This window comes from Dama dama, chromosome 18 (assembly GCF_033118175.1).
Source record: "Dama dama isolate Ldn47 chromosome 18, ASM3311817v1, whole genome shotgun sequence".
Lineage (NCBI taxonomy): Eukaryota > Metazoa > Chordata > Mammalia > Artiodactyla > Cervidae > Dama > Dama dama.
In genome coordinates this window covers 520,472-542,187 of record NC_083698.1, presented here as the reverse complement: position 1 = coordinate 542,187, position 21,716 = coordinate 520,472, and the positions used below count along the sequence as shown (strand labels likewise).

At 38.0% G+C, this 21,716-nt stretch overlaps 1 protein-coding gene across 2 annotated transcripts in view; it reads right to left on the bottom strand.

Moving 5' to 3' along the window:
• Window positions 1–21,716, bottom strand: part of LOC133072027 (conserved oligomeric Golgi complex subunit 2-like) — a 121,906-nt gene that overhangs the window by 74,974 nt on the left and 25,216 nt on the right. The gene's annotated exons all lie outside the window — the stretch shown is intronic.

The window sequence follows — 21,716 nt, the reverse complement described above, 5'->3', positions numbered from 1 at the left end:
GGCCATACATATACATGTATCCATTCCCCTCCAAACCTAGGGATCAAACCTGCGTCTCTCGCATCTCCTACATTGGAAGGCAGCTTCTTTACCACTAGGGCCACCTGGGAAACTCTAGTGTATATATGTCCATACCAAACTCCCTAACTATCCCTTCTGCCCCATCCTTCCCCCTAGAAACCATAAGTTCATTCTCTAACTCTGTGAGTGAGAGATAAATTTTTAAGAGTTTCAAGATGGCTGTAGCAGAGCATGAAAACAATCACAGGATATTTCTGAGAATGGGCACTATGAGGTGGACCCTTTATCATTGCCCAGGTCACACGCCCTTGCAGTAGCCCTTCAGGGAAGACTGTTAATGACACCTTGCATCTTGGAAGGTGTGGCCCCTATAAGCAAAATGCTGTATTCAGGTCAGACACAGATGATGCCCTGTGGAAACTGCTACCAGGCATCAGAGTTTTTCATCTGCCCACTATGTCAAAGAACAAGGCTATAGAATAGGAAAAGATTGCATTTTAGCAGTACTAATAGCAGCTGCTCCTTGTTTAGCCCCTATTGTCTGCACCATACTAAAAATTGTACTGAGGAAATGATGTGCACCAACCTGCCCTTAGCAACCTTTAGACTAGATAGGTCTACCAGTATGAGAATAACTCCATGGTTTTAAAAACATCATAACACAAAACGAACTGAAGAATGATTTAAATCTATACAAATTAGAATGAAAACCCCTGTGCCTTAGCAATGACTATCTCTAAGCAGTAGACTCAAAAGAATATATTTTTCTGTTTCACTTTACAAATTTTTCACATGAAGCTTGAGATTTTTATAATGTGAGGGGCAAGTTGCTGTTTTTCAAAGAGGCACAAATCTTCTTGACAGATGAGCACTGGCTCTTTCCCTTCTCCTGAGCTGGTGTTTCTCTTGCTATGAATCAGTACAGCAGCCTGTGACAAAATAGCAAAGTTCAGGCATGCTTGGAGGATGCCTTCTCTTTTTTGTCCTGGCAAGTCAATTGGCAATGATAAAGGATGTTTGAGTGCTAAAAATAATTAGAAAATAGCAACCTTTCTTGTAAAGAGAATTTGGAATTAAAAGAACAGCAATGAACAAAAAAAAAAAAAAATAGGGAACTCGTTCAGCCTCCCCACTCTGGTATAGAAAACGTACAGTGAGTGTGTGTGAAATAGTTTTCAGGGTTTCCATTTTCTTTCTGTCTTCATTTGACTAGTCACATGGGCTTTACTCAAATAGAGTTAGGACACTAATGTTTTGTAAGAATTTTGGGCAACTGATTATTTCTCCACATCTGTAAGACATGCTTTGCATATAATTTGGAATCTGTTTGAAATCCATCTTGCACATCTTTAGCAAGCTACACCATAGAACTGAAAACATTAAATTTATTCAAAGTGTGGAAGTGGCAGTGATTTCTCTAAAAGTGACTGATGGTTTATTGTCCAAGATGGAGTCTCTGGTCTCCTTACTGATGCAGGAGCAGGGTGGATAACTAACATAAGCACAGGAACTTTTATATTCACTCCACTTGCTGCAGTTCTCAAATCAGGGGCTTGTTCTTGAATTTTTGTTTTTAAATTAAGCTTCCTCTCTTTTTGAAACCACCCACCTACTCTGACCCTCTGTTTGCCTCCTGGAGAATAGGAATCCAAAAGGAGCTCTTATCAAGTCCTACATTTCATAGACTTCATGATCTTTACATAGAGTTCACCTGAGTAGAAAGAATTGAAGTGAGAAAGTCAACAGTCATATACTAGTTTGTCCAGTGCATCAGGGAGTTAAGTCCAGAACTCCAGTTAAAACTAAACATACAAAACAGGTCTGTCTCAGGACAACCAATGGCAGGACAGTGGAGACTGCTGCTCCAGGTTACCTTCACTCCTGAAGCCAGCACACGCCAGGTCCCCAGCCTCCCCTGCAGGGAAGGGTGGTCACAGGGCAGGATGGCAGCAGTCTCTTCCAAGCTGGCCCCAAACCCTCAGGCTCTTGCCCTTGAAGCAGCTTGTGAGCATCCCCAGGGGGCTGCCCAAGGCCTGTGAGGATGGCAGATGCCCCTCTAGTGATTCTGAATGGTTGTGCCTCAGAGATCCCCTCCTCCCACCCAAGCACCATTGCCTGGAGGTCCTGACACACCTTGGGGACTGTTTGGTTGGTTAGCTTTCCTTACTAATTGAGATATTTACCCAGAAAGAGCTGTTTACGTTTATTTGATTATTCAGAACATTTAATACAACAAGTCTATTTTTTAGAAGATCACAAAATGGAGGTAAAGAGTGTGGAGATTTTATAGGATCAGTGAAAAAAATTAGCATCATTGTTGATACACTATTTGAGCATGTTTTATGGCCCAAGCTGCATGTTCTAGTTGAATGCACACACCAAGAGGTTTGTTGTTCAGTTGTTAAGTCATGTCCAACTCTTTGACACCACATGCAAAGAGTTGCAGAATGCCAAGCTTCCCTGTTCTTCACCATCTCCCGGAGTTTGCTCAAACTCATGTCTATTGAGTTGGTGATGCATCTAGCCATCTCATCCTCTGTTGCACCCTTCTCCTCCTGCCCTCAATCTTTCCCAGCATCAGGGTTTCTCACAATGAGGCTTACATCTGCATAAATATACTTGATGCTACCAACCTAGAACAGTCCTGCTGTGTGTGACCAATCCGCATCTTGATCAATTTCAAATAATACTCTCTTTGAATTTCGTATATAACAAGTTGGCCACATTTCACATTTGTCTCAGTGCTTTCTGACCCTGTCAAGTTTTCTTTCATTCTTTTATTAATTACAGGAATGAGATTTTCACCTGGGCGAGTCCCTTTCCCCTTCTCTCCCTCTGGACTCACCACACTCTTCATTCGCTGAAGAGTGCAGCTCTTTTGCAGGTGTCCTATCAAGTGGGAAGAATGGAAGAGGCCTCAGAGGCTGGAGGACAGGGTGTATCCTTACTACATGTTATAACCTCATTATTATTTTGACAGGATTACTCTGCACTGGAGGCCAGGGAACTCAGTTGGATGGGAAAGCATGGTGTCATACTGCTCTGTCTCCATCAAGTTCACAAACACTAGCCTCAGAAGCCGTGATATGACCTTCCTTCATCTGATGAGACATAATATAGAACTTCCTTCACCACTCACTTTCCCTCCTTCTTGGTGGACTCCTACTCTTCACGCCTCCCAAGCCTTCCTCCCATCCTTCTCAATGGTCACCTGACTTCTCTCCATTGAGAAAATACAGCAGTTAAGGCAGGCCGTCCACAGCTCCTTTCTTCACGGTTAGCCATCCACCTGAATCTGTGCCCACAGAGTTCCTTCTGCCCACAGTGTTGTTCCTATTACAACACTGAGGCTAACAACTAAACTTGCTCACCACATCTCATTTCCTCTTGCCTACTGCCACCCAGGCTCTCTCTCTGTCTCTTATCCCCATCTCCTGCATCAAGTTTTTTCCCACTCTGCTGGGTCACTCCTTAATTTTTAAATAGCTTTATTATCCCTCCCATAAAAAGAAATCCCTCTTTTGACACCACTGTGCCCCCCGCGCCGCCTCTTGCTTAAATTCTCAGCTCCTCTGTGTAACTAATCTTCTTAAAAAGTTTTTGCTACTATACACTTGCCATTTCCAGCTTTTCTCCTTCAATTCTTGCCACATCTACACCAATCAGATTTTAGTCCTCTCCATGCTAATGAGCCCCATGTTGCTACAGGCTTTGTGTAAAACCTACAGGAATTGACACCATTTGAGATTCATCCCAGTTTCTGAAAACACCCTTTCTGTGCCTCTTGATAGTGTGGTGAGTTTATGTCTTTTGGTGGGAAATTAAGGGGGTTGACCTCAGGACCTAGACCTTAGGTAACATTTTAAAGCAAATCTTTTGCTATATTTCTTTTTTTTTTTTTTTCCCTTAACATCATGGCTTGTTTTGGCAAAATACTTTATGGATACTATAGCCTTAATAATTTCAATATCCAACTAAATTTCAAGATCTGTTTTTTTTTTAATATTTAGAATATTTTAAATTATACAAATACTTACAAAAATTAATTACATTCAGTAAAGTGTATAATAGCTCAATTGCTATTAAGTAAAATAGCTATAGTCTATCACAATTTCTATCTTTGTTACCCTTTATTGTCTGTGATGAATGCTGAGAAGGAGGGACAAAGAGAACAAAATGCTGAAGCTGTGAGTTAAAGTTATTCTGGTTGTTCTAGCTAATAGAAAATACCTCATCAATGTGAATATAAATGTTATCAAAGAAAGGAAATGTACAATATTTTCAGGTAATTTATTTAATGGCTACTGGCACACTGTGCCAGGTACTATGATCATCTATCTCATTATCCCAAAAGGACAAAGTGAAAAGTTTTTGCGTGTGTTGAATATATATGGTGGTTAAAGATGGTGGCAAGATAAAAAATAAATACACAAACACCCATTTATTTCCTATTGATATTCTAGCAATATAACCATAAGAAAACAGAATGGAAAAAGACAACATTCACATGATACCAACCTCAGTGCAATCTTGCCCAAGGTGTAGATCATGACATCCACACCAGGCCAGGGGGAAGGGGGGTACAAATTCATAAAATCCCCAGGATCCCTAATCGAAAATCTCAGCACATAGGCCAGGGAATCTGAAATTTTAAACTATTTTCCAGGTAATTCTTTTGTTCTCTAAAATTTAGTTTCCCTGACATAGTAAGTAAGTGGACACATGTGATGTGAATTTGAGCAAATTACTAAAACTAGTTAAGCTTCAGTTTTGTTTTTTTTTTAATCTTCAAAAAAGAAATAATGATAATATCCACATCATAAGGCATTTTGGAAAAATAAGTGAAATAAGTAAGTGGTTTGGGGCATTATAAGTAATTGTTGTTAGATATTGAATTTAAATATTGAAACAAGAATGTGAAATATGTAAAAATAAGCTTAAGAAGGAAAGACAGTTCAGGTCCTAAGTGAATAAAATAACAAGTTACTTAGGAATACTTTTCCCCCAGATTTACTTATTCATCATTGAGTGAGCTGGGCCTTCCTTCCTGCACATGGGCTCTCTCCAGCTACGGAGGGCAGGGGCTGCCCTTCACCGCAGTGCACAGCTTCCCACTGCAGCAGCTTCTCTCGCTGCAGATCACAGGCTCAGCTGTCTCAGGGCATGCGGAACCCTCCTGGACCAGTGACTGCACCTGTGTCCCCTGCGCCAGCAGGCAGACTCTTAACCACTGGGCTGCCAGGGAAGTCCGGGAGTACTTTTAAAGCATACAAACTGAGAAGCATAATATGTTCCTATTGGAATAGAGGTAGGGAAGAGAAGGGAAAAGCAGTATGTGCAAAGAAATAATTTTTTTGAAGGTTAATTTTTAAATTTCAGATAGCTCTACACAAAATATCAGATAGATAATCTTGTAACTCAACAAAATGAAGTTAGTGCTAATCTTAAAGAACATACAGTGGAGAAAAAAATTAGTCAGCCCTTCGCTCACACACACACACATACACAATGCAGAAGGAAGCATATGAAAGGTCACTTTCATTGCCAGAAGCCATAATGCATAGTTATAATGCAATTAACAATATTGTATCACTATCAAAATGGGAAGACACATTGATAAAACTGAAGAGAAAATGCAGAAATCTAAGAACAAGATAACAGCATATCATAGAATTTTTTTTTTTTTTTAGATCATTGGAGAAAATAGAAACTACTTCCAATCCACAAACACGGTATATTAGTGAAAATGAGTATATTACCCAAAGCAATCTATAGATTCAATGCAATCCCTATCAAGCTACCAATGGTATTCTTCACAGAACTAGAACAAATAATTTCACAATTTGTATGGAAATACAAAAAACCTCGAATAGCCAAAGCAATCTTGAGAAAGAAGAATGGAAATGGAAGAATCAACCTGCCTGACTTCAGGCTCTACTACAAAGCCACAGTCATCAAGACAGTATGGTACTGGCACAACGACAGAAATATAGATCAATGGAACAAAATACAAAGCCCAGAGACAAATCCACATACCTACGGACACCTTATCTTCGACAAAGTAGGCAAGAATATACAAAGGAGAAAAGACAACCTCTTTAACAAGTGGTGCTAGGAAAACTGGTCAACAACTTGTAAAAGAATGAAATGAGAACACTTTCTAACATCATACACAAAAATAAACCCAAAATGAATTAAAGATCTAAATGTAAGACCAGAAACTATAAAACTCCTAGAGGAGAACATAGGCAAAACACTCTCCAACATAAATCACAGCAAGATCCTCTATGACCCACCTCCCAGAATATTGGAAATAAAAGCAAAAATAAACAAATGGGACCTAATGAAACTTAAAAGCTTTTGCACAACAAAGGAAACGATAAGCAAGGTGAAAAGACAACCTTCAGAATGGGAGAAAATAATAGCAAATGAAGCAACTGACAAAGAATTAATCTCAAAAATACACAACAAATTCCTGCAGCTCAATTCCAGAAAAATAAACAACCCAATAAACAAAATGGGCCAAAGAACTAAACAGACATTTCTCCAAAGAAGACATATGGATGCCTAACAAACACATGAAAAGATGCTCAACATCACTCATTATTAGAGAAATGTAAGTCTAAACCACAATGAGGTACCATTTCACACCAGTCAGAATGGCTGCTATCCAAAAGTCTACAAGCAATAAATGTTGGAGGGTGTGGAGAAAAGGGAACCCTCTTACACTGTTGATGGGAATGCAAACTAGTACAACCACTATGGAAAACAGTGTGGAGATTCCTTAAAAAACTGGAAACAGAACTTCCATATGACCCAGGAATCCCACTCCTGGGCATACACACTGAGGAAACCAGAACTGAAAGAGACATGTGTACCCGAGTGTTCATTGCAGCTCTGTTTATAATAACCAGGACATGGAAGCAACCTAGATGTCCATCAGCAGACGAATGGATAAGAAAGCAGTGGTACATATACACAATGGAATATTACTCAGCCATTAAAAAGAATACATATGAATCAGTTCTAATGAGGTGGATGAAACTGGAGTCCATTATATAGAGCGAAGTAAGCCAAAAAGAAAAACACCAATTCAGTATACTAATGCATATATATGGAATTTAGAAAGATGGTAACTATAACCCTATATGCAAGACAGAAAAAGAGACACAGACGTATAGAACAGTCTTTTGGACTCTGTGGGAGAAGGCGAGTGGGATGATCTGAGAGAATAGCATTGAAACATGTATATTATCAACTGTGAAACAAATCGCCAGTCCAGTTTTGATGAATGAGACAAGTGCTCAGGGCTGGTGCACTAGGATGACCCAGAGGGATGCGATGGGGAGGGAGGTGGGAAGGGGGTTCAGGATGGGGAACACATGTAAATCCATGGCTGATTCATGTCAATGTGTGGCAAAAACCATTACAATATTGTAAAGTAATTAGCCTCCAACCAATATAAATAAATGAAAAAAAAAAATACTTAAGGCATAATAATTGGATTATTGATTAAGTAGCTAGAAAAAAGGAACCTTACTTCTCAAAATTGATTAAAGATAAAATTAAACTGTAAAAAAGGAAATTGGAATGTAATGAATATGTTTGGAAGCATTCTGTGTATTATTTTTGTAGAAACAACATAATATTAGAATTATCAATGACCTTAGGAAGCCAGGTTTGATTAGTAAAATGTAAGAAGAAATAGGCAAGATAAGAAGGAAGAGGTGATGGAATATTTACAGTCTTTTGATTATAAAAAAATGAGTCAAGAACATCCCAACAAGTGGAGGAAACAGCTGGCTAACATTAAGCCACACCAGCAGCACAGACGGTTGCCTAGGTTACTGGATGCGCTCACCTTGCTAAAGCGAAGTCGCTCAGTCGTGTCCAACTCTTTGCAACCCCACAGACTGTAGCCTACCAGCTCCTCTGTCCATGGGGTTTTCCAGGCAAGAGTACTGGGGTGGGTTGCCATTTCCTTCTCCAGGAGATCTTTCTGACCCAAGGATCGAACCTGGGTCTCCCGCACTGTAGGCAGATGCTTTACCGTCTGAGCCACCGGGGAAGTCCACTCACCTTGCTAATAATATAATTAGCAAACCTACAATCAAATCATTCAAAGGCAATAAATACTAATGAGGAATGGAATGGCAGGTAGAGTGCCAGGAAAATCTATGGTCAGACTATTCTGAAAAATGCATTCTTCTGTCCAGTATGGTGGCCATAACCTACTTCCCATATCTTCTGTCTTAGACAGGTCTTTGACTTGACCTCTGCTGTTTCAGCATATTCCCACACCTCCTAAAACTAAGGACCATTTTAATTTCATGAGCACCCATAGCCAGAGAAGGATAGCCATGCAACATGCACATGTACATGTACTCTCCTCCACACTGTGATTGTTAAAGTTATGCCCTCTTCCTAAAACTTCCATAATCATATCTACCTTCGAGAAGGTAGCAGTGGTTTACAAGCTCTCTGGGGACCTAATTAAAGAGTGGGTGGGAAAGACATACATCAGAGAGGTACTTCAGCATAAAAGTTTCCTAAAGGACAAATGGCCCTTCCAATCAGTAAACAGGTACAAACTTTCTGTCAGTTTGATAATGGACATCAGTGATTTTGACAATATGCATATATTTTGATCCAGAAATTTTACTTTTTTCCAATGTGTTTTATTGGAGTAAAATACACATGAAATTTGCAGTCTCAACCATTTTTAAGTACCCAGCTTAGTGATATTAATCATATTCTTAATATTGTACAACCATCACCACTATCCATTTTCAGAACCCTTTTCATCTTGTAAAGTTGAAATTCTATAACCATTCAACAATTACTTCTCATTCTTTTTCCCCAAGTCTTGGGCAAGCATGATTCTACTTTTTATGGCTATGAGTATGATTATTCAGATACCTCATATAAATCGAATCATACACTATTTGTGTTTTTGTGACTGGCTTATTTAACTTAGCATAATATCTTCAAGGTTCATCTGTGCTGTAGCATGTTATCTTCCTTAAGGCTGAATTATATTCTATTGTATGTATATACCACAATTTTTTATCCACTGATCCATTGATGGATACTTGGGATGTTTTCATGTTTTAGCTCTTGTGATAATGTCATTAGGAATCTAGGTACACCAATATGATCCTGCTTTCACTTTTGGAATATATATATATATATATATATATTCAAAAAACAAATTTCTAGATCATACGAAAATTATATTTTGGTGAGGGTGGGGGAGCCACCATACTGCTTTGCTTACCACAATAACTATCCCAGTTTATGTTTTCACCAACAGTGCACAAGGTTTCCAGTTTCTCAGCAACATTTGTTTTCTGCTTTTCTATAGTGGCTATCATAATCAGTTCAGTTCAGTCGCTCAGTCATGTCTGACTCTTTGTGACCCCATGAACCACAGCACACCAGGCCTCCCTGTCCATCACCAACTCCCAGAATTTACCAAACTCATGTCCATTGAGTCGGTGATGCCATCCAACCATCTCATCCTCTATTGTCTCCTTCGCCTCCGCCTTCAATCTTTCCCAACATCAGGGCCTTCTCAAATGAGTCAGCTCTTCGCATCAGGTGGCCAAAATATTGGAGTTTCAGCTTCCACATCAGTCCTTCCAATGAAAACCCAGGACTGATCTCCTTTAGGATGGACTGGTTGGATCTCCTTGCAGTCCAAGGGACCCTCAAGAGTCTTCTCCAACAACACAGTTCAAAAGCATCAATTCTTCTGTGCTTAGCTTTCTTTATAGTCCAACTCTCACATCCATACATGACTATTGGAAAAACCATAGCCTTGACTAGATGGATCTTTGTTGGCAAAGTAATGTCTCTGCTTTTTAACATGCTGTCTAGGTTGGTCATAACTTTCCTTCCAACGAGTAAGCGTCTTTTAATTTCATGGCTGCAGTCACCATCTGCAGTGATTTTGGAGCCCCCAAAAATAAAGTGTGACACTGTTTCCACATCTATTTGCCATGAAGTGATGGGACCGGATGGCATAATCTTAGTTTTCTGAATGTTGAGCTTTAAGGCAACTTTTTCACTCTCCTCTTTCACTTTCATCAAGAGGCTCTTTAGTTCTTCTTCACTTTCTGCCATAAGGGTGGTGTCATCTGCATATCTGAGGTTATGGATGTTTTCTGCCAGCAATCTTGATTCCATCTTGCACTTCATCCAGCCCAGTGTTTCTCATGATATACTCTGCATATAATTTAAATAAGCAGGTTAACAATATACAGCCTTGACGTACTCCTTTTCCTATTTGGAACCTGTGTGTTGGTCCAGGTTGATCATAATGGGTATGAGGTAACAATTCATGGTAGCTTTGATTTGTATTTCCCTAATAAATAGTGATGTTTAACATCTTTCCATGTGCTTACTGGCCATTTGTATACCTTCTTTGGAGAAATGTCTATCCAACTCCTTGCCCTGTTTTTGAATCAGTTTGTTGTTGTTGAGTTTTAGAAATTCTCTATATATTCTTTCTTTTTTTACTTTTCTTTTAAATTTTTTTACCCAAATTTCTTTTCCTTCAAAGCCTTGTGTCAAGGGCTGACTTTCAACAGACAGCAGCAAGAGAGCTGCTCTGCTATGTACAAAACCCCGACCCAGAAGCAGGTCGTCTGCAAAAGAGTTCTCTACATATTCTGAACATGATTTGCTTATCTGATACCTAATTTGCAAATATTGTCTTCCATTTGGTGGACTGTCTCTTTACACTGTTGATAGTGTCTTTTTATGGTGAAGTTTTAATTTTTTTAATAAATTCAATGAGCCTATATTTCCTTTTGTTACCTGTGCTTCTGGTTTCATACCTAAGAAATCATTACCAAATCCAATGTTCTGAAATTTTTCTCCTATGTTGTCTTCTGAAAGTTTTATTGGTCTAGGTTTTACATTTAGGCCTTTGATTCATTTTGAGTTAATTTTTGTACATGGTGCTAAGTGTCTAACTTCATACTTTTGCTTGTGGATATCCAATTCTCCCAGCACCATTTGTTGAAAAGATTGCCCTTTCCCCACTAAATAGTCTTGGCATCCTTGCCAAAAGTTATTTGACCTTAAATTCAACATCTTACTTCTGAACTTTATTCTATTCCATTGGTCTATATGTCTGCCTTTGTACCAATACCACACTGGGTTTTTTGTTTGTTCATTTTGTACTTATTACCACACTATTTTGATGACTGTGATTTTGTAGTAAGCTTGGAAATCAGGAAGTATGAGTTCTTTAGTTTTATTCTTTTTTAAAGATTCTTTTGGTTATTCAGAGTCCCTTGAAATTTAAGGATGGGTTTTTCTATTTCCACAAAAACCATCATTGGGATTTTGAAAGGAACTGCATCGAACACATTACGTCACATTGATAGTATTGACATTTTTACAATATTAAGTCTTTCAATACATGAACAAGGAATAGGTTTCTATCTTTTTAGTGTTTTTTTTTTTTTTTTCAGGAATGTTTCATAGTATTCATTGTTAAAATTTTTCACCTCTTGGCTAATTCCTAAGTATTTTATTACTTTTGATACTATTGTAAATGAAATTGTTTTGTAATACCCTTTCAGACTGTTGACTGTTACAACATAGAAATGCAACTGATTTTGTGTATTGACTTTGTATCCTACTAAATTTACTGATTTTTCCATTCTTTCACTTTCAATTTTTGTGTCTTTGAATCCAAAGTGAGTTTTAGGTATACAACTTAAAACCAGACCATGTGTTTTCATCCATTCTGCCAAACTTTTCTTTCGATTGGAAAGTGTAATTCAGTTATATTTAGTATTTATAGACACGAAGTGACATCTGTCATTTTTCTATTTGCTTTCTATATGCCTTGCAGCTTTTTCTTTTCTTTTTTTTTTTTGGCTTTCATTTCCTACATCACTGTCTTATTTTATGTTTACTTGATTTCTTTGCATTGAAATGTTTAAATTCATTCTCAATTATATATATATTATGCAGGTATTTTCTTTATGCTTACCATGGGAATTATATTTCACATTCCTAACTCTTTAAATTTATATCACATTAACTTCAATAACACAAAAAAAACTCTTCTTTACAACTCATCCCTGTCCCTCTCAGTTATCAATGTCAAAAAATTTATCTTTATACACAGTGTGCCCAAAACCATAAACTAATAACTCTTTTAAATGCATTAGTTTCTTAAATTATATATTTATAGAAAACAAGATTTGAAGTTGCAAAGTTACAATACTAGTTTTCGTTAATAAGACTTTTTTTTTTTTTTTTTGTCTTTAAACATACTGGTCTCTTAAATCCTGTATAAAACAAAAAGTGTGGTTAAGAACCATTGTTATAATCATATTCCTTATTTATCTGACTATTTGAGGTATTTATTTCCAGTACAACGCTGAGTCACTATCTAGTGACTTTTCACTTCACTTTGCAGGACTCTTGAACATTTCTTACAAGGCAGGTCTAGTGGTCAACTCACTCAGTTTTGGTTTATATGGAAATGTTTTAATTTCTCCCTTAATTTTGAAGGACACTTTTGCCAGATATAAAGTCCTTGGTTGAGAAACTTTTTTTTTTTTTTTCATTTGGAACTTTGATTATACAAGCCGACTGGTATCCAGCCTCCAAAATTTACGATGAGAAATCTGCTGTTATCAAGGACCACTTGAATTGATAATTCACTTCTCTTACTGTCTTCAAGATTTTCTTTTTGTCTCTGGCTTTTGAAATTTTGATTATAATTTGTCCCAATAGGCCTTTTGATTTACCTTGCATGGAGTTTGTTGAGCTTCTTGGCTATTGATACTAATGTTTTTCATAAAATTTGGTAAGTTGCCTTGCATTATTTCTTCAAATATGCCCTCTACTCTTCATTGTCTTCTCCTTTTGAGATTTCCACAACACACATGTGGGTCCCCTTGATAATGTCTTGCAGTTCCTTCAGGCTAGCTCACTTTTCTTCAATATTCTTTCGTTCTGTTACCCTGACTTGACAAATTTTATTGTCTTATCTTTATGTTTATTTGGCTTATTTCTTCTGTCTGTTCAAATCTGTCTTTGAATCCCTCTAGCAATTTCTAATTTTAGTTATTGTACTTTTCAGCTCTAGAATTTTTCATTTCTTTTTAAGTTTTATGTCTCTTCAATGATATTTCCATTTTGCTCATACATTACTTTCTTGACTTTCTCTTATCTGTCTTTAGTTCTTTGAGCATGTTTTAATAACTGCTTTAAAGATTTTACCTAAATAGATATGCCATCAGGAGTTTTTCAGGAACAATGTCTATTGATTTATTTTTCTCCTTTGAATGAACCATATTTTCATGTTTCTTTGTAGGCCTTATTATATTTTTGTTGAAAACTGGACATTTGAATCTAATAATGTGGTAACTCTTGAAATTATATTCTTTGCCTTCCCCAGGCTCATTGTTATTGCTATGCTTTCACTTTTTTGAAATTATTTATTTTAATTGGAGGATAATTACTTCACAATATTTTGATTTTTTTTTTTTTTTGGCCATACATCAACATGAATTGGCAACATGTATACATATGTCCCCCTCCTGTCCTGAAACTCTCTCTCACCTCCCTTTCTACCCTATCCCTCTGGGTTGTCCCAGAGCACCAACTTTGGGTGCCCTGCTTCATGCATTGAACTTTCACTGCTGCTGCTGCTGCTAAGTCACTTCAGTCGTATCCAACTCTGTGTGACCCCAGAGACAGCTGCCCACCAGGCTCCCCCGTCCCTGGGATTCTCCAGGCAAGAACACTGGAGTGGGTTGCCATTTCCTTCCCCAATGCAAGAAAGTGAAAAGTGAAAGTGAAGTCTCTCAGTCGTGTCTGACTCTTAGCAACCCCATGGACTGGAGGCCACCAGGCTCCTCTGTCCATGGGATTTTCCACTAGTCATCTATTGTACATATGGTAATGCCCTTATTTCAATGCCATTCTTTCAAATCATCCCACCCTCACCTTTCCCCACTGAGTCCAAAACTCTGTTCTTTCCATCTGGGTCTCCTTTGTTGCCCTGCATGTAGGATCATCGGTACCATCTTTGTATTTGTCTTTCTCTTTCTGCCTTACTTCACTGTGTGTAATAGGCTCCAGGTTCATCCACCTCATAAGAACTGACTTGAATGTGATACTTTTTATAGCTGAGTAATATTCTATTGCTTTTGCTTTTTAATTACTGTTGGTTCCCTGACACTCTGTTATGCTCTCTGTCTGAAGAGGGAAAACAGGGAGGCCTGGGCTTTGCAATTCCTCAGGATTTCAGTACACTCAACTTTGCTGCTCCCTTCCAGCTAGCCAGAAAAGGCTCCAGGAAAGATGGGAGACAGGTCAAGGGAGAAACTAGGTCTGCCTTTCCCTTTGTGTCTCTTCCAGGCAGCCAAAATAAAGATGGGAGACAGGTCAAGAGAGAAACTAGGTCTGCCTTTCCCTTTGTGTCTCTTCCAGGCAGCCAAAATCCACCATTTCAGACTCTTCATAACTCTAGATTTTCTGGGATACTCTGGCTTTGGAGTCTGGGAGCATCAGCTTACCATTTGTACCTCCAGCCCAGTTACTGTATTTTTTGTTGGCATTTCCCCACAATCCCGTTCACCTTCTCAGCTATGGATGCATACACAATTTCCTATATTGCTTATGCAATACAAAAAGCCCCTCTATTTGAAATGCTTCAAATAGTTATGATTGTCCTGTTAGACCCTGATTGATACAGAGGCAATTGCTTTAATCCAGGCCAGAAATGATCCTAGTTGGGCCAGGATTTAATGGCCAGAGACTAAAATAGAAAAACGGAAAAACAACCACAACTCGGGGATGGGGGAAACTTCCAAAAAGATATAATTACTCTCAGAGAGATACAAAAAATATACTATAAACATGAAAGAACAGAATACTATGATCAAAAATTTAAAAAAACAGGCAAAACTATTTAAAGTTATTTAAATATGATAGCTTAAAAAAGAACTCAAATGAAAGATGCTATGGACTGAATATTTATGTCCTCCTAAAATTCATAGCTTGAAGCCTTAACACCCAATGTGATGGTCCTCGGAGATGGGTCTTTGGGAGGGAGTTTTCCATGATTGGATTGTGTCATTATAAGAAAAAGGAGACCAGAGCCTTCTCTCTCTCTCTCTCTCTCTCTCTCTCTCTCTCTCTCTGCCATATGAAGACACAGCAATAAGATGACTGTCTGCAAACCATAAGGAGAGTGATCATTAAATACCAGATTTGCCGGCATCATTATCTTGGACACCAGCTTCTAGAACAGTGAGAAATTGAGTTTGCTGTTTAAGCCACCCAGTCTATGGTTATTTTTGTTACAGCCTCCTGAACTGACTAAAACAAAGGAATTTGCAAGGAAGTCTAAGAAACTCCCAGAAAGCAAATCAAAACAAAGGCAGAGACTAAAATTATCAGAGATGGAAAATCAGGGAGCAATCTAGACAGTAGAGAGGACATTACTAAACAAATAATTTGCTATTTACTCAACTTTCAGATCTGTAGGAAAATGGCAACTGCCCAATATCAAATCTTCCCACACAACTTCCCACACATGCGTGATTAAAAGCACACAGGAGATATACCTTCAGCATCACCAGAAAAGAGATTAACAAACCTATAAACCAAATTCCAAATCCACGCAGCTTCCACCACCACCAAGTTTTTGAGTGTGATGAGGAGGAAAGGAAAGATGAGAGAATCTGTACCAGCAGAGAGGACCACGGGGGACACAGAAAAGCAGAACAAATCAACAAAAGTACTGACGAAGTTAGGACCTGGAAAATTATAGAGAAGGACTTGGAAATATCTGAGACCAGAATGGTAGCTATAACAAAGTATTGCTTCATGGAAAAGGGAGAAAACAAAGAGGAGACGGGAAGGAGAATTAGGTCTTCTGGTGGAATAATGGTGCATTAATATCACATGTACTAACAATGCAGAAAGAATGCAGCTAAAATGGAAAGAGGGGAAAGCAGGATCAGATCATTAATTGTTATATAGGTAATAAGTAAGAAACAAGGATACCTCTAAAAACTCCAGATGGGATAGTAAAATATTGAAAAAGAAAAAGGGTAAATTAGGAACACAATAAAGAAACTTCTAGATAGTACATGCTTCTTTACTAACTACCACATGAAAATATTTAAGAATAAGAAAGACATACCAAAGAAATATCTCAGTAGAACACACTCAGTTCCTTTAGGATTGATTGGATTGATCTCCTTGCTGTCCAAGAGACTCTCAAGAGTCTTCCCCAACACCAAGTTTTGAAAGTATATGATAAAATACTTTGCAATAAACAGTGAGATTTGCAAATACTTTTTATGAAATTAGACACATTTGTAGTATAATATTAACAAGAAGCACATCTGCTTTATATTTCAAGAGCCTTGAAAGTACTCAAAAATTTTACCAAATAATTATAATTTTAAACATATTTAACAATGGAACTTATTACAATACCTACATATGGGAAGAAAATCCAAAATGGAAGGGATACTCATTATTTTCAAAAGCAAAAATTGTGAAAAAAAAATTAAACAAGTGTAAAGTAATGATAATACATCTATATGATAAAATTGTTGTTCAGTCTCCCAGTCATGTAGGAATGTTTGGGATCCCATGGATTACAGCAAACCAGCACTCCCTCTGCCTCACTATTGCCCAGAGATTGCTAAAGTTTATGTCCATTATATCAGTGATGCCACCTAGCCATCTCATCTTCTGTCACCCTCTTCCCTTTCTGCCTTCAATCTTTCCCAGCATCAGGGTCTTTTTCAATGAATCAGGTAACCAAAGTATTGGAACTTCAGCTTCAGTATCAGTCCTTTCAACAAATTCAGGATTGATTTCCTTTAGGATTGATTGGTTTGATCTCCTTGCTGTGCAAGGGACTCTCAACAGTCTACCTCTGCACCACGTTTTGAAAGTATGTGATAAAATACTTTGCAATAAATGGTGAGATTTGTAGATATATTTTATGAAATTAGACACATTTATAGTATAATAGTGCATAAAAATAATGTATAAAAGTCAAATATGCAAAGAAAAATAAATAAAATTTTGGATTATTCAATAAAATTAGCATATTTATTGTTATTTTTGAACTGTATGGTTATTTTTGCACATTTTCACATATCAATGATTTCCAAATTTCTCCAATAGCACTTTCATAATGAAGAAAGTAAAGGGATAACATAGAAAGATTACAAAAGGAAATTAAGTAAGACATTATTAAATGCTTTTGAACTGTGGTGTTGGAGAAGACTCTTGAGAGTCCTTGGACTGCAAGGAGATCCAACCAGTCCATCCTAAAGGAGATCAGTCCTGGGTGTTCATTGGAAGGACTGATGCTGAAGCTGAAACTCCAAAACTTTGGCCACCTCATGTGAAGAGTTCACTCGTTGGAAAAGACCCTGATGCTGGGAGGGATTGGGGGCAGGAGGAGAAGGGGACGACAGAAGATGAGATGGCTGGATGGCATCATCAACTCGATGGACATGAGTTTGAGTAAACTCCGGGAGATGGTGATGGACAGGGAGGCCTGGCGTGCTACGATTCATGGGGTCGCAAAGAGTCGGACAGGACTGAGTGACTGAACTGAACTGAACCGATTAGACCCTAGAAAATAGAACCTGCTATATCTAGAAACCATGAAATGATAAAATAAATTAGATAAATAGGCAAATGGCATAATCTAGTGAGTCACATTTTATAAGATTATGATACAGTAAACAAGCACACGGGAAAATGCCCAGTCTCAGACAGGAGCACAAAGAAAAACAGTGTCAAATCAGTAAGATAAAGAATAAGACATCGCCTTGACAAACTGAAATGAAGCAGAAACTTAAAATCTTTGGAGTAAAAATTGGAATGAGACCTATTGAAAGTATATATATTCATTGTGTATGTTATTTGTGTGCATGTGCACACACATATATGTATAAATACACCCATTGTTCCTCATCAGTAATTGAACAACTCCATCTCTAGATTTCTACACTAAGCACCCAGTTCCAAAATAGATAATGCTTTCTCACAAGGCAAACCAAAATATACTAACAGGAAAAACCAAAAATATATAACTGGAAAATGGCAAGTTGAATCACACACACATACACACATGCACACATAGACATATATAGACACATTCACATATGACAGAAATACTATTCACCCAGTTACAAATTGTGTTTAAAATTTTTCAATAAAAATATCTGAAAAGGAAAAAGCATACAGTTGTATACAATGTTTAACAAAACACAAAATTTTGCAACCATGTAAATTAAAAAGTAACAGTTAATATTCACGTAATACTGTATGTTGAGCATTGCTCAATGCTTCATACATTTAAGTTTGTTCAATCCTCACAACTCTATGAGTAAGTAAAGTACTGCCCCAATCTTATAGATGATGGTACATCTAAAACTTCATAAACTAAAAACTTATAAAATTTCATACACTAAAAATTACATATAATAAATTTGAATTATAACAAATATTAGAGAGAGAACACGATGGCAGTGGAGTAGGTGGATGTGGAGTACATCTCTCTCCACAGATATATCAGGAATGCATCTTCAGACACAGAAGTGCATGCAGAACACCAGCTGAGAATGAACAGGAGTACCTGACCAGCAGAAAAGAATATATAGAACCACACAAAACTCAGTAGGACAAAGGAAATGGGGAGGGGGGGGACAGGAGTGTTAGTAGGACTGCACCTGCCCTCAGCGGGTGGGGGAACTAAATCAGGAGTCCAATCCCCACATCATGGCTACTGTTTGAGTCAGAGGAGAAGCAAGAAAGGTTGAGAGTGAAACAGCTGATCTCTGGCAGCCTAAATGGAATGAGAATCAGACAGTTCTTGCTGCAGCTATACATACACCAGACAGGGATGCAGGTCCCAGGAAGGCATAGCAGGTGGGAGTTGGAGTTTAGGGATTGTGGAGTAAACCCAGGGTGAGGGCTGCTATTGACTGTGGAGAGACAGATTGAGGGGATGTAAGGGAGGAGATGGTGTGGGAAATACCTGTGGCGGGAAGCTGAGCAGCCATGGAAGCAAGGCAATACTGCTGAGTCACACATAGGGGGTGGAACCATCACCATAGCTTTCTCTCTCCCCAGCTGCCAGCATCAGCAGCTGAACAATAGAGAGGCTGGCCCATCAAATACCTGACGCACCCACCCAGGGTGCTCCTTTGAGTGACTGATGTGCTGAAGAACAGAGTAAGACCCTACCCAGGGTGCCCCTTTAACTGCTTGACAAGCTGATCTACAGAGAAGGACCCCAGCCAGGGAGGCCCCTCCATGTGCCTGATGTTTCAAATAACACAGAAGGACCCCAGGCAAGGGAGTCTTGTAAGTGCCTGAACAGGCAGAGCTATGAAGAAAGACTGATAGAGGGCTTCTGATTGCTAGCTGCAAGAGGCTCAAAAACGAACTCTGATAGGCCCATAACTCTTCCTTTCTTTCCTTTCATCTCAACATATTTATTAGTTTTGTTTTCATTGCTTTATTCCCCAATTAGCACTTTGTTTTAGTTTGGTTTTCCAGTTCGTGCTTTAGTTAGTTTTGTTCTTAACTGGTAGATATAATTTTTGGTTCACATTGTTTGCTAGGTCAATTTATTGTACTTTATTTTTGTTGGACTGTTTTGATTTTGCTTATGTGTGTGAGTGTATATGTGTATATTCAGTCACACTTATTGTTGTTAAAAACCTCTGCCTCTAATTTGGGCTTTTGCAGTTCTGTGGAGATTTCCTGTTTCCTTTTTTTTGTCGTTGTTCTTCTTCCTTTTTATCACTTTTCTTTTTCTTTTCTCTCTTTTATAATTTTAAGTTTTAATTTTTAAACCTATTATATTTCTCCTACATTTATTCCTTTGTTTGCTTTTCCTACTGTTCTCTTCCCCTTGCAGTTAATCTTTAATGTTTATGAATCCTCTTCACCTACCTCTATTCAACTTTGCCAATCTATTCTTTTCTTTTATTTCCTTTCCTCTCAACATAATTGTTAGTTTTGTTTTCTTTGCTTTCCTCCACACTTTGCACCTTGTTCTAGTGTTGTTTTGCAGTTTATGCTTTAATTAGTTTTGTTCTAAACTGGCAAATATAATTTCTGATTTCCTTTGTTCGCTGGGTCAATCTAATTAGCCTTATTTTTCTGGGACCCTTTTGGCTTTGCTTATGAGTATATATACACGTGTATATGCATATATTCCACTATTTTAAGCATTATTTGCCTGATTTTGTAACTGCCATTTGTGTGGGATTCCTTTTTGGTTTCTTGTTTTTGGATGTTTGTTTTAATCTCATGTAATGCCATAACAAACCACTTGTGGAATCTTTGTTCCTGACCAGAGATCAAGCCCTGAACTTCATGGATTTCATGAGCTTCATGGATTTCATGAGTTCATGGATTGGAAGAATCAATATTGTCAAAATGGCTATACTACCCAAAGCAATCTATAGATTCAATACAATCCCTAACAAGCTACGAACGGTATTTTTCACAGAACTAGACCAAAGAATTTCAAAATTTGTATGGAAATACAAAAAATCTCGAATAGCCAAAGTAATCTTGAGAAAGAAGAATGGAACTGGAAGAATCAACCTGACTGACCTCAGACTATACTACAAAGCCACAGTCATCAAGACAGTATGGTACTGGCACAAAGAAAGAAATATAGATCAATGGAACAAAATACAAAGCCCAGAGATAAATCCACGAACCTATGGACACCTTATCTTCAACAAAGGAGGCAAGAATATACAATGGAGAAAAGACAACCTCTTTAACAAGTGGTGCTGGGAAAACTGGTCAACCACTTGTAAAAGAATGAAACGAGAACACTTTCTAACACCATACACAAAAATAAACTCAAAATGGATTACAGATCTAAATGTAAGACCAGAAACTATAAAACTCCTAGAGGAGAACATAGGCAAAACACTCTCTGACATGAATCACAGCAGGATCCGCTATGACCCACCTCCCAGAACATTGGAAATAAAAGCAAAAATAAACAAATGGGACCTAATGAAACTTAAAAGCTTTTGCACAACAAAGGAAACTATAAGCAAGGTGAAAAGACAGCCCTCAGATTGGGAGAAAATAATAGCAAATGAAGAAACAGACAAAGGATTAATCTCAAAAATATACAAGAAACTCCTGAAGCTCAATTCCAGAAAAATAAATGACCCAATCAAAAAATGGGCCAAAGAACTAAACAGGCAGTTCTCCAAAGAAGACATACAGATGGCTAACAAACACATGAAAAGATGCTCAACATCACTCATTATTAGAGAAATGCAAATCAAAACCACAATGAGGTACCATTACACTCCAGTCAGGATGGCTGCTATCTAAAAGCTTACAAGCAACAAATGCTGGAGAGGGTGTGGAGAAAAGGGAACCCTCTTACACTGTTGGTGGGAATGCAAACTAGTACAGCCGCTATGGAGAACAGTGTGGAGATTTCTTAAAACACTGGAAATAGAACTGCCATATGATCCAGCGATACCACTTCTGGGCATACACACTGAGGAAACCATATCTGAAAAAGACACATGCACCCCAATGTTCATTGTAGCACTGTTTATAATAGCCAGGACATGGAAGCAACCTAGATGTCCATCAGTGGACGAATGGATAAGGAAGCTGTGGTACAT